At 37.4% G+C, this 13,257-nt stretch overlaps 1 protein-coding gene across 3 annotated transcripts in view; it reads left to right on the top strand.

Moving 5' to 3' along the window:
* Nucleotides 1-13,257, top strand: part of tanc2b (tetratricopeptide repeat, ankyrin repeat and coiled-coil containing 2b) — a 221,175-nt gene that overhangs the window by 11,287 nt on the left and 196,631 nt on the right. For all 3 annotated transcript variants that reach the window (XM_033984198.2, XM_033984199.2, XM_055229420.1), the window contains exon 2: nucleotides 4,092-4,203. The gene's annotated coding sequence lies outside the window, so the exon portion shown is untranslated. The remainder of the gene's footprint in view (nucleotides 1-4,091; nucleotides 4,204-13,257) is intronic.

Raw genomic sequence — 13,257 nt, forward strand, 5'->3', positions numbered from 1 at the left:
ACCTGCTAATGCCTAATGAGTCTCTAATTGATATACAGCAGAAAGTACTGGAGGACCAATGCAAGTCTATGGAATCTACCCTATCTCCACTTGATGCAGTCAGCAGTACACAGGAGGGCCCCGGGCATACATTTTTAACCACTGAGATAATGACATACAGAGCACTAATTGGTTTGACAGCGCTTGTCTTGAGTAAGCACTTAAATGAGATGTGCTAGCTGAGTTGTACAGACAGTTAGACAGGTAGAGTAGACTTATAATGTTAGCTGGTCAATTTAGCACCATCGTGTCCTATCTTAAAGGGCCCATATTGTGCTATTTTCTGTTCTGTGTTATAAAAACATATCTGGAGTTGTTTTGTTTCATTCAAGGATTTTTAGCACACAAATCTCAAATCTTCTCTCAAACAGAAAACACTCGTTTGACCTTGTGATGTCATATGGTAAGACAGGAAGTGCTCCACAGTAAACTCAGAATTAATTATCCGTATGATTCTAGTGGGCCATATGGATAATTTCAGCCCTGGTTGCCCGTCTCTGTGTTTGATGAGGTAATCACATTCTAACATGGCTTATAGCTCACAAGAATCCATTTTGTGTATTATAGGACCTTTAAAATAATCTTTCAGTTTTATATTGTGTTATTATTAAATCTAGGAAAGAGCAGAAATACAGTACAGGGCAAATGTGGAAATCAACTCACAATCATTATGTGTTTATACATTATCCCAACCAAGATACAAATAGTGAAATTATAAAACAAAGCATATTCCAACAATGTGAATAGCCTTAAGAGCTTCCTGGCATTGTTCAATGCTGCATCGCCTTTAAGACTCTAGTTTGTTTCTGTAATATAATTTGGCTTTAGCATTTTCTACTTGCAGCTCAAACCCCAGCTGATTTATCCTTTGTATTTTGCCTGGAGCTCTGTTTGCTAAGACCCCTGTAATGCTTTTTATCAGTTCCCACTCTTCCATATGATGTAACTGTTATAATGAGGAAGAATTTGGGATATGGGTTAATCCAGGGCAAAGCTTTGTACCTCTTTCTATATTCTTCAGGCTTTTTAGTGTTTTTTAAGTCCATGCCCCTGCCAGCTCTGCTCTGCGCCTGTCTGTATTTCATTCAACTTGATCAACAGTGAATAACATCAAGCTAGCTCCAGAAATAGCATAGCCGTAAAAGGGATTTGGGTCTTTTTAGTCACGCTGTGCAGTGTAGACTGGCAGATGGTGAGTGATCCTGGAGGAAGCATTGTTTAAAGTCGATCTTTATTAATCCACTTTCCCCTGACATAGACGAATAGGCTAACGCTGGCATTATAAGGCACTAACTTAAAAGGTGGAGGGGGGTACTGCTAGGATGCGACACTGGTATTTAGGGTTATTTGGTCTTCTTAAGTCCTGGTTACTATGTTGGGGAATGTGCTTTAGGGTGCAAGTAGGTCAGTTCTGTGCAGTGAACAGTTACATGTTAAAGAAGACCTATTGTGCTTGTGTCTGCTTTAAAGCTCTAAACTATGATACCCGTGGACCATTGGATTAAGAAAATACACCTGGAGAACAAAGTAAATACGGAGCAGTGGGCATGTACTGGTGGCAGTGAAAACGGATTGATCGGCAATATGACATCTTGAAAATAAATGTTTAAAGATTACTCAAACATACACAAATCACTCACAACTTTGGGTGAATAAATGGTAAGGAGAAACAACTGTAACATGGTTAAAAGCTCTGAAAAGTCAATACAGGTCTGCTTTAAGAGGAAACCAGCACATTTAGATGCTATCCTAATTGCTGTGTAATTTCCATGTTGTAATAATAGATTCTGATTTTCCGAGAAGATGGAGTCCTTTTATGGGAATAAAGTGCAACAAAATGTTTCTTCTACGGGGCTGGTTTGTTGATGCCATGAATAGTTCGTAGCCATGAGAACTTAATATCTTGTTATTTGCTCAAAATGTTCAGGAAAAGACATGAATAGGCAAGCAGGAATTCATTGTGATTTTTTTTTTTTTTTTTTTTTAGTGCACGCTTTAATTGCCTTGGGTCATTGGTTCTGGTTTATGTCTTGTTATTTATATACTGCATAGACCTAAAATATACTTGTGCAATTTATATACAGTATGAACCACGTCTGCACTTCAAATGTATACTATTAAAGAAATGTGTACCCAAGCATGTTACGTGATGTCAGCTGTGCTTTTGATTTGATTCCAAAAGCATTAGATACAACAATATAGGATTATGAAAACAAACATGTTAACAATATGGATCATTCACACACGCATAACATCAATCCTGCATAGGCTGAGTTCTTCTCTCAAACAGACAAAACACTCTGTTCCACCTTGTGATGTCATGTGGTAATACAGGAAGTGCTCCACTGTATTTGTAAACTCCATACACCTTCACTAGAATCATTTGGTTATTTTCAGCCCTGGAATTGCCAATTTCTACTAAACAAAAGATAAAAGGTACCTGTAAACTTGAAAATTACTGCTTCGTGACATCACAAGGTGGAACTGAGCATTTTAAGCTTTGAAGATATAGACAAAGTAATAATAAAGAGTTCCTCAAACATGTGTCAATGGAACAAAACACAACTCCAGGTATGTTTCTGATAAAATAATAGCATTCTAACATGGTGTAAAGCTCACAAGAGTCAATTTTCCGAAACATGGGACCTGTAAATTTCCAGGTGCTGAAGAAGTGAAACTAGGTCCGACACAGGGACAGCTTTATTACTTGAAAGCTTATCCTGGCGTCCTGTGAAGTAGAATCTGAAATAGCACCGTTATCAGTGCAAACAGCTTACAGTTGTTGGTCTCATAATTGGCTTTGATGTTATTTTTGGCGTCTTCTAAAGATGAAATGTTGATTATTTTTGGCTGATACAATACGGTGAAAGCTATTTGTATGCCTTTGAAAGAGGTGTAGGCCTACATAGATAGATGGACTGAAAAAAGCCAAGGACAGAAATAAAGAAATGCAGTATTCTTTCATATAATGCATCCCTCATTAGCATACTATTATTTGTCACGGTCTCACAAATTCCTCTATATTTTTTTTTTATCCCAGTGACAACATTCAAACGATATTTTAGCAATCCATCCAAAATGAGCTAAAACGCACTGAATGGAATGAACTAGCGGCAAAGGTTGATGTTGTGTTGTGTACTGGTCATGAGCTGTGGGGACATATGGCGACCCCCGTAACTTCAGCAGACATCTGGACCGGCCCGTCTTAAATGTCTTTGTGCCCTCTGCCATTTTTACTTAACCCCAATCCATTAGCCTGTGCCTCAGATGGTGCGGTGGTCAAATCCATAAAGAAAAAAAGGACAAGAAGCGACCTGTGCAAATTGATGTCATATATTATAATGTACAGAGGTTGGCAGAATTAACGTGATTACATATTAAAGGTGCTTTTCTTGGGTTGTTCCACAGGCATTAGACGTATTTATCTTGCATTTATTCAATTAAAGGTGTCTTTCCAGCATAAAAATAGCTGACTCTCCATATGATGCAGCTTTAAACTATGCTACATCTACAGAACATAAGTTATTCTATGGAAGTACCATGTAAAGTCAAATGAAGATGACTGATTCAGGGAGGACATCTGACATAAAACTAAATCAATATGCAACATTTTGACTTGATTTGAGTTTCTATCATTTCAAGAAAGGAAACTTGACAAGAACTACTAAGATAAACAGTTTGGTCCCCTTTCTGTTGTTTATTCTTTCGAAAATACTAAAGTGCTTCTTGTATTTATGTCCCAACCACATTTCAAAAGCATATTTTTATGTGGCATTAACAAAGCACTGTATTGTATTCTTGCTAATTAAATTCACAATTGCATTTTTAAGTGGGAGTAAATGGTCTTGTGTCATAACCTACAATGAATGCAGAGCTCTGTGTGAAGTCTAGGCCTTTTTAAATGAGACAAATGGCCGACTGTTCAGTTAAACTTGCTCTTTCTGTCAGCTTGTGTGCATTAGCGAGTGCATTTTCGTCGATGTTTATTTACTAGATGGTATTTTGATAAACATTATAATATTCTACATGATTTTCTTGTTTTGTGCTTGTAGATTTTGGCTGTCAGTTGCTATTGGACTTGGTAAGGACTTTGGATCAATACAACATGTAGCCTCTCCTCTGCCCTCAAAGCCAGATTTGGAGACATTCTGCTTTCTACTCATGGTAAGATTTACCGTTTTATTTTTACCATTTTTAACTGCTTTGACTTCAAGTTGGATTTACAATTGATATGTCATAACGTAGCAAAGATAATAAAAACTTGTTTATACAATAGATTAGAGTAATTTTCAACACAAAATAAAAGTAGTTTGTGTAATAGTATGCAGTCCAATAGCACTGTGGAACATAACAAAGTAAAAGTAGTAAAGTACTGTGCTTAAGTATCTGTACTTTCTACTCCACTACATTTTTGATGTTGACAGAAAAGTAAAAGTATTTTTTATGATTGTTTGAGACCTGCTGAAAAGGCGGAGGGTTTATTTTTAACACATTCATAATTTCAGCAAACAAAAATATACAAATAAAAACAGACAGAAAAAAAAAGATTATTTCTATTGAACAAAACTCAACACAAATCTGGATCAAAATCACTACATTTGAAGCTTCATTAGATCTCAAAATCTGTTCAAAAATACTAAATAAATAAAAGTACTTTTGAAGTACATTTAATACCTGTAGATTTTTTCATGTGACACTTTTACTTGAGTATTTTCTGCTCCGATATTTGTACTTTGAATTAATTTATAACAAAACTGAGTACTTCTACCACTGTCCAAACGTAATTCTGACAGAAACCAAGACCATTCCAATACACATTGTCCCGTTAATGTGATTTTCCTTTTTAATATTGATACTTGGTCAAATGAGTATCTGGGTATCAATTTTTATTTCATTTTTGTGTACAACTCTACTACTAACAAGATTACAAGTACTGGCAGTGACCATGTTAATTCAGTTACACTTTACTGATTCTGTTTTGTATATATAATCTGTTATGAGTTTGGTAGCGACCCCTGTGTTGTTATTGTGGTGCACACATAAGAAGCGAATCACTTATGTAAACAATTACATCATGCAGCTCCCACACGACTGCTTTTTATATTACTGGTATTGAGGTTAACCCAAAAAAGGAGCTAGAGGCGCTTCAGTTATAACATGGTGATCCAAAGTGCTCTATGTGTATTATTATTTGTACATTTTATGACATTTTATACTGTGTTTTTCCTGCATTTAATAGTAACACATATAACATACAAACATATGCCAATATTAATATGTTTCTGAGGGAGTTGAGATCTGCTGCTGCTATTTTGTTTATAGTAAGTGTTTAATTTGGTTAATTTGTCTTTATTTATACAGAGAGCGCCCAATGACAGCACTCAAACGCCGCATGGGCCCCCTGTTCAAATCATAGACTGTATAAAGAAGTGGAATAAGTGAGTGTGACGTCACCCATAGAGTTCAGGTCATCGAGTCTAGGAGTCATAGGAGCAAATTTAGAGCCGAGTTACATATTTGGAATTAGTACCGCGAGTATCGTAGCAACGAAAGAGACAATCTGGAACGAAGCTGGTTTGGCAGGGAGCAGTACTTAGTAACGCTGTCTGTCAAACCTGTTGCTAACGCTAGCGCAGGGGTCGGCAACTCACGGCTCTTTCATCCTTATACTGCAGCTCTGCGTGATTTGGTAAAATAAATTATGTAAATTAAGTATTTAATTGACGTGTATTTTATTTATGTTAGTTATTTTTTAAAGTTGTAGGTTTGTGATATTGAAAAATAAAAATAAAACGGTATTTTATTATTTTTCATCGCTCAAAACCCCTGATGTGCAGACACTGTGCAGAGGTTCAGGAGCAGAAGTCCCATTAACCAGGTAAAATAAATATTTATGCAGATACTTTGCAAATATTTATTTTTATTTAGTGAGATAGTGCTTTTTTTTCCCCGACGATATCGACGAAGATGATATAAGGAGTTATAAGGAGGACGGCTCATGGCATTTTTTGTTTGCTACATGGATAATTTAAGTTTGGCTTTTTCATCTTTGTCATTGTTTCATTTGAAAGAGACCTAACAACTTTTTTCTGTTATTATTTTTTTAGAGTTCAAAATGTTCAAAATATATTCCTTACATAAAATAAATTTAATTTTCTCTGTAGCACTTCATGGTTTTCATAAGGAACAAACTATAGTTGTTTATACAAAACGTAAAGGTAAAAAAACAAACAATATGTATAGTGTACTCTTCATTTTAGATGTCAAAAAGTATTTGTGGCTCCCTGTGTTTTCTTTTCCCGAGGAAACCAAGCCCAAATGAGTGTTCAAGGTTGCTGACCCCTGCGCTAGCGGGAGCGACCTTGGGGGAAGAAGGCAGCTGATTTCTCTTTTATTAATGTTCATATCTTGATTTACAGACACAATAGCGAAATAAAAATACCAATATCATGTAGAGCAGGTCAACACAAACATTTAAAGACCAAAATGAGGAGGCTCACTGCAGCAGTTACAGAGAGAGGGGCGACAGTTTTCTAATGTCAAGTGAATTGGAGCCCGAGTTGATGGAGCCAGAAGCGCTCCCACTTTTTATTTGGAATGTGGCCACTAGCAGGTTTATATGGTCTACGGTTCAAATACAGAAAAATACAAATAAAAAACAAACAAAGCAAATCAGTACATAAATCAATTTAAAACATTAAAAACAGGTGCAGGTGTGAGTATAAATGTTTTGCACAAGATTATTAAATTATAGTTGTGGTACAAAAGTATCCAATTTTGCTTGTTCTTGAAATATATTCCATTTTTGCAAATGAAAACAGCCAAAAGCAATTTTTCCAATCTCAGCTCAGGTGCGGCCAGTCCATAGACTTATACAATCATACGAGCTTGTATTAAATGTCCCTGTTTCAACAAACAAGTAAGATATTAAAATAAGAATAATTCATAACAATAATTAAATCGTGCACTCCATGTAAGCTTCCTGTAAGCTCCCCTGTTCTTGTAAATAGTTTAGTTTTTTTTTAAATATACCAAAATGGGATGGGACCATGGAATATGGTATAGTGATGAAAAACACTTCACTTTTAAGGGACTTTGAGAATATAATGCTTGTTTCATGCATCTGCAGAAATGGAAAAGCCCATGTGTAAAAGGTAAAGAGATTATATTTGAACTGGAAGGAATGTGTCTGTATGATATTTGTTCTTTCCGATAAAAAAAAAAGTATAAATAAAACAAAATAATGATCATATTTATTGGTTTTCACAATACTTTTGATGTCCAACTATTAGAAACTATCATTATGGAAGTTATTATTATATCCTTTTTTAAGACCTGGAGAAGTTGGATTTCCCATTTGGTTAAATAAAAATAGAAGGCATCTGCTCCCAGATAATGACCAAAGGTGATTTAGTTTAATAATAGCCTACTTGTAACTGACAAATCTTCTCACGAAACTTGTCCTCACACTCTGTTCTTTTCAGTATTACATTTAGACCAATCTCTGCTAAGTCATTGCATTTTTACTCCAAGATTTCTGAGTTTTGTGCTGTAAAAAGTCTTATTTCAGAACAGAACTGTGTCTTGATCAATGTGTCGTCTTGGGGCCATATGTAATTACTTTGCGACTGGTCAGCCATGAAATTGTTGTTTGGCTCCGAAATAGATCCAATACCATTTTGAGAGATCTTTCTTTCACTGTGAAGCCTTCTTGGTGCTGCCATAATCACAATGAATATGAGCGGTGGAGGAAAATAGGCCAATAAAACACTTCACGGATTCTCTATTACTCTGCTATCGAGGCGTGGTGTTTTTAGCAGCACAGTATAGAGCCTTATCGTGTTCAGAAAGATGCTAAAAGAGAAGCAGACCATAATGCTTTTGTGATGGATGGAGGAGGTGAAATTAGCAAAAGGAACATTTTTGCAACCGCCAACCTGTCAAGTAGCATATATCAAAGTCAGAAAGAGCTAGTATGGAGGTTTGTAGCTAACATAGACTGTATATATAAATGGACATAGCTACCGTGCTAGCTGGGGCATTCCAAATAGGAAGTGATCATGGGCGCGCTTCCGACTCTGGCTCCAATTCACTTTACATTGAGAAACTGTCACCTCTTTCTCTGTAACAACTGCAGTGAGTCTCGTCATTTTGGTATTAAAATGTTCATGTTGACCCACTCTACGTGATTCTGATGTTATTATTTCGCCATTTTGTCCATAAATCAAGATAGAAACATTAATAACAGACAACTCAGGTGTTTGACTCTGGATTGGCTCTTTGGTTGATACTTACGGTCGGAACTTCTAAATTCGCCCCTGTAACCGCTAATCTCGATGAGCTTCATTTGACTGGAGCCGAACGCCATGGGTTAGTCCACTTCTATATACAGTCTATGGTAGCTAATAACATAACAAAACTAGCACATGAGCTAACATCCACACAAGAGGCTAGCAAGCTGACGTGAATAGTTTGTCATGCTTAACCCATTAACCACAAGAGATTATTTAGAAATAGGATTTACCTTAGAACTAAAAGCTGTTGCATTTGTGCCAACGTCAGGGCACCATGTTCTTGTCAATTCTGCTGGAAAACCTCATACCACATACGGCAAAACTGGCAACATTGACTTGGGCTATCATATTTTGAATAATTTTATACAATACAATACATTTTTTTGACTAAATATGTGTCTTATTGCCTCTAATTCAAAATATTTTTGCTATGGTGCCAAAAGTAAGACTATGGTGGACCGCTGTAGTCTTTCCTATTAATACACAGTTATAACCTAATATCGTTCACAGAATAAACCATTTCTATTACTTTAGATATGACATTGTGTAATTTTACTGCAAAGAATACCCAGAGATTAACTAATTCTGAACTGGTGCAGGGAGAACAGTGACAGTGCCTGGCTGCAGCTGTGGCCTGACTGTTAGCTGCAGTTTGGCAAATGGAGTGAAAGAGTGCTCCCATTAAACCCTGTGAGAAAAGAGGCTAAGAGCTGTGTACGCCGGTCCTGCTCTGCTGCCAACAAACTGCTGACACAAATTTTTGTCCCACTCAAATGACTCCTGACCGCTCGACACCAGGGCTTTTCTTCCTCTGAGGTTCACCGGCCGTAAAGCTTCAGCAGCACAAAAGACATACACTCCGCCGGCTGCTGGGAGGTGAAAGGAATTATAATGGAGGTGTAAAACTGAGGCGCATGTCTGGAGGGGAGGTCGTTTTGAATGTTAATTGTGCAATTGTCATGGAATTCAGGAACAATGGGTTGTAAGTCACTGTAGTTTTGGTCAGTCCCAAGCCTGGAAAAATGGAGAATGTGCGCTTGGAAGACTTTAAATTGTATTGTTAATTTCAAATGTATTAATTGCATATTTACACAAGATTTTTTGTTCTGTACATTAGGGTGGAGCTATAAAATAAAAAAAATGTAATTGTGATATGACCCCTTTGACAAGCTGCTAATTTGAATTCTGGTTCTGGTTGATTACTCTTCAATCCTCAAATGGATATAATACGCCGATTAATCATGCATGCTTCTACGATTTCCATTCTAAGGTTAATTTTTATAAGTAAATTTGTCCTCTGCAGTTCACCCATCTTCAATACTTCTGGGACTTAACTGTCAGAAGCAGTGGACAACCTCAGTGCAGCGCCTTAAGACCCATCTCCAGATCTTGAACTATAGCTTTAGTCAGAACTGGAGGATTAGCCAAGTGTATTTTTATTGTATGCAGGGTTATTCTTTCATGCAGAAGTGTCCCACACAGCAGACTAGCTTCCTTTTGCCCTGCGGTGTGGATCTGTCAGTTGGTGATTGACACACTGTGGCTTGTGTGTTAGCCACTAGCACAAAGATGTAGAAACATGACATTTCTCCAGGCACAAAAAACTCCTCCATTGTGCATGTTATTAAATGTGATGTGCAGCTAACCTCTGGAAATAGTGGTTTTCAGCTTACTATAGATATTCTTGGCTGGGACAATTTATTTTACATTTTGTCTATTTCTTGGTTCAGTGCCATTGACTGTAAAAAGCAGTGGACTGAGGAACAGCATGGCTAACTTTTGAAAATGGTTTCCACAGGGATGCTTTTGTGTTTTTATAGACACCATTCATGTGTAAATAGACTTGGAGATGGCCAAGACCTGGCTAGAAAGGTTATGCTATATGGGGATTGGCTTCAGCGTACTCTCAGCTTTGGGGAGCGCCTTCAGGTCCCATCGGCGGAGCTAGAGGAAGTGTCTGGGGTGAGTGACGTCTGTGAGTACCTGCTTAGACTGCTGCCCGTGTGACCTGCCCTGGATGGATGGATGTATGGATACTCTGAACTTTCCATTCAACATAGACTCAGATTCAGATGAACTAAAATAAACACTACACAATTATTTTATATTTAGAAGACTTCAGTTTGTGGTTGTTGTTATTCATTTTGAGATAAAAATTGGACAGAAAGTAGTGACACTAACAGTGAGATTGTCGTTCGCTATTGTGCACAGAACCTATTATCATTTTTGCTACTATATAATTGATACAGTTTTTTCATTTGTCATTTATCAAGAAATCCAAATTAAATAGTCCAATTTAAAGTGTCTGTTACTGACCAAGAAAAAATTTGCTTTTTTGTCTATCTAGCATATCCGGACCCATCTTTTTAAAATGAATTCGCTACAATTGACAGACAGGTGCATCATTAAAATCAACTTGAATTTCAGCTGGCAAAAACGTCAGAAAGTACACATGAAAAGACCTCCTCATGGCACTAGTTACAATACTTTGTTTTTTTAAACCACAATCTGCCACTCACTACCTAATTATTTCTAATGCGTTACTTTCCACCACTGCATAACATTATACAGTTTACTATAGTCCAGTCCGATGTTTTATTAGCCAATTAGCATTACAATTCTTGCATGTGTCTCATATGTTTTGAAGTGGTATCGTCTTGTTTCTTAATCATTCATCTCATTACATAAACCTCTGCCTTTCTCTCCATGTCTCATTTCATCCTTACTTTACACGTCTACTACATTTCTATAGTCTCTCTTTTCTTCCCCTGGAGATTTTCCAGCTTTGACCCGTCACATGTTAGAAGTGGTGATGATGGCGGTGATCAGGCTTGTCAAGCTGTTGGAGACGATCTGAAGGAGACAGTACTCCCCAGAGCATATATGTGTGTGCATGCGCATGGGGTGGGTATCTATCACATTGCGGGGACTGAAATCAACGCACACACTCGGCGTCATGGGTGCTTGCTTCGCTTATACAAAAAATACAAAAATGTGGTCCCCGTTAAAATTCAGATATGAGTTAAAATAGGCTTAAGGTTATGGGTTAGGATAAGGTTGGGCAGGATCAGTCTCCAGGAAATGAATGCACGTTGATATGTCCTCAAGAAGCACAGAAATGCAAAATGAATGTGTGTGTGTGTGTGTGTGTGCGCGTATGTGTGTGTGGGAGGGTTCACTTTTGCCCTGATCGACTGCTGCTGTGTCAAAACCAACATAGAAAAACCCTGAGTAAAGATGCTGACGAGGAGCTGATGGGAACACTTCACAGGGGCGCCACATAAAGAGCAGTGATTTGGTTACATAAGATCTATTCATGCAGATATGTTGTGTGTTTTTTTTATAGTGGCTGTAGTATGTATTATGAGTACAGCATGTAGGCTTAGATGGATTCCGTGCTAGAGGAGTTATTTTGCATGTGAATCACGAGGGCTGGATATGATCCGATATGGTTTTCAGTTACCTCGTCATGTTCATAACAAAAGGCATAATGTATTAAATGAAGTAACTTGCTTTAATATTGTATTTGAGTCATTTTGGGAAACTTTTTTTTTTTTGCTCCACAAATCAGTAGACGGTATATTGTAGATATGAGCTAAGGGATTAGGTTCCAGTTCACAGACAGACAAAAATAAAAGCATGTAATTCATTATGTATGTTTTTATTGCGCAAAAAAACATAGAAAAAAAAAGATGGGGGTATTGCCAGTAAATGCTATGGTATTGAAAACCGGTACTACCAAAAAATTAAATGAAAGATAATAAAAGCATCAATAAGATGTTTTGATGCCTGGCTATTGAAAGTTTTCTAGTTGGCGAATAATTCATGAGTGGGCAGACTGAAAAAAAGTATTATGGTATCTAAATGTATAGGGACCCAGCTGTTGTTGTAGTTGTTGCATTCAAAATTGTGAAATAAATATTGTAATAGGGGTGTATTCTTTGTGTCAGTCTGGATCATAGACTGTATAAAGAAGTCACGTCACCGATAGCGTTCAGTCAAATGAAGCTAATCAAAACTAGCGGTTTAAAGCGGTGAATTTGAGCCAAGTTCCATATTTGGAATTCCGACTATGAGTATCCTAGCAACCAAAGAGCCAATCTGGAGCCAAGCTGTTGAAAGTAACTCCCTTTCCCACCCACACCACTGGTTAGCAGTGAGAGGGCACTTAACAACACGGTCAATGAAACCTGTTGCGGAAGTGAGCTCGGGGAAAGAAGGCACCTAATTTGTCTGTTATTAATATATATCTTAATTTATGGACAAAATAGCCACTAGTGGGTTAGCTATGCCCATTTATATATACAGTCTATGGTCTTTATAAGCTCTCATTTATTGTATCTGGAGAGAAAAAATATCCCCCACTTGATTTGAACAATTCCATCACTGCCAATGACTGAATTAATATAGACCATTTTATTAGCACTCCCATAACATCCTTTCTAACATCATATGCTGCGTTTACAAAGTGGTCCAGTTCTGATCCAGGCTGTTTAAGTGGAATCTTTCAAGAGTTTTCTATTGGGACTGTGTACGCACAGGTTTGTTCAAACTGAGCTCCTCCCCTCATCTCTCCACCATCCCATCGACAGCTGGGCCCAGAACAGCTGCAAGGCCCTCCCCCAGTCAGTGCGTTTACAATGAAAATAACCTGTGAGTGAGCCTGCTAGGATGACGCTAAGTATTTCTTGGCCTATTTTATGTAATCATCAACAGGTTTTTATAGTTTGATGATTGTCCAGTACAAAGGATGACAAACAGTGTACTTTTTCGTCCAGCCGCAAACCTGGATACAAAAAAATATTGTGTGACGATGGGCAACTGACTTGTTTCCAATCAATGTTAGTATGACTTCCATTTTTTATTACTTGGAGAGCAAAGAGTGGAACATCGTTATATCCCCAAAACTAAAAACGTAAACCAA

Source organism: Periophthalmus magnuspinnatus, chromosome 19 (assembly GCF_009829125.3).
Source record: "Periophthalmus magnuspinnatus isolate fPerMag1 chromosome 19, fPerMag1.2.pri, whole genome shotgun sequence".
Classification (NCBI taxonomy): Eukaryota; Metazoa; Chordata; class Actinopteri; order Gobiiformes; family Gobiidae; genus Periophthalmus; species Periophthalmus magnuspinnatus.